This window comes from Rattus rattus, chromosome 6 (genome assembly GCF_011064425.1).
Source record: "Rattus rattus isolate New Zealand chromosome 6, Rrattus_CSIRO_v1, whole genome shotgun sequence".
Taxonomy (NCBI): Eukaryota; Metazoa; Chordata; class Mammalia; order Rodentia; family Muridae; genus Rattus; species Rattus rattus.
Genome location: NC_046159.1, coordinates 88984700 through 88985764, shown reverse-complemented (window position 1 = coordinate 88985764; position 1065 = coordinate 88984700). Strand labels below are relative to the sequence as shown.

The window sequence follows — 1065 nt, the reverse complement described above, 5'->3', positions numbered from 1 at the left end:
CCATTAGAGTTCAAATAAATAAATGGTGTGAAATTTAGCTTCATAGCTGGCTGAATTATAATGCATTTTATTCTTTGAAAATTGAATGTTGATATAGATTGCCTGTCAATCATAAATATTTTTTAACATAACACCTTACTTCTTAGCGGAGTATTAGAGTTGGTGTTAATACTAAAACGTTACTTAAAAGTCAATACTCACTTTCGGCTGTGGCAGCCATCTTTTCAGTAATTTACCAAAATGATGAACACAAAGGGAAAAAAGAGAGCACTCGGTCTATGCTCTCTAGGCCTTTTAGGAAACATGGAGTCATTCCTTTGGCCACATACATGAGAAAGAAGGGTGATATTGTAGACATCAAGGGAATGGGCACTGTTCAGAAAAGAACAACCCATAAGGGTTACCATGGCAAAACCGGAAGAGTCTACAGTGTCACCCAGCATGCCGTGGGCATCATTGTAAACAAGCAAGTTAAAGGTAAGATTCTGGCCGAGAGGATCAATGTGCGGATTGAGCACATCAAGCCCTTGAAGAGCAGAGACAGCTTCCTGAAGCGGGTGAAGGAGAACGATCAGAAGAAAAAGGAAGCCAAAGAGAAGGGCACCTGGGTTCAGCTGAAGCTCCAGCCTGCGCCACCCAGAGAAGCCCACTTTGTGAGGACTAACGGGAAGGGGCCTGAACTGCTGGAGCCCATTTCATATGGACTGACGTCCTAATGGACAAAGACGAAACACAGGACCCGGACTGCAAAGTGTTTTCCTTAAAAAAAAAAAAAAAAAAAACAGAGTCAATTCTCTGTTAAAATTCCCTTTTCCAATACAGCTTTAGTATAATTTCTGAGGTGCTATTTTGAGGTTATCGTTCTCCTTACATTCTAATAGCTCCTTGCTCTTTCCAATTAGATCTAGAACCTACCAGAACCTTCTCTGCAACTCCTGATTGCCAGCAGCATTTAAATATCAAACGCGCCAAATCTGGCCCACAGAAATGTCCCAAGAGAGAAGAAGGTCCGTCACTTTCACTCTCCCAAGAGGGCAAGGGAAGAACAAGCAAACCTATCTTGTT

General features: G+C 41.9%; 1 pseudogene; it reads left to right on the top strand.

Annotated features, from left to right (window-relative positions):
- Window positions 1-231: 231 nt before the first annotated feature.
- Window positions 232-716, top strand: LOC116904374 (annotated as a pseudogene).
- The last annotated feature ends 349 nt before the right edge of the window (window positions 717-1065 follow it).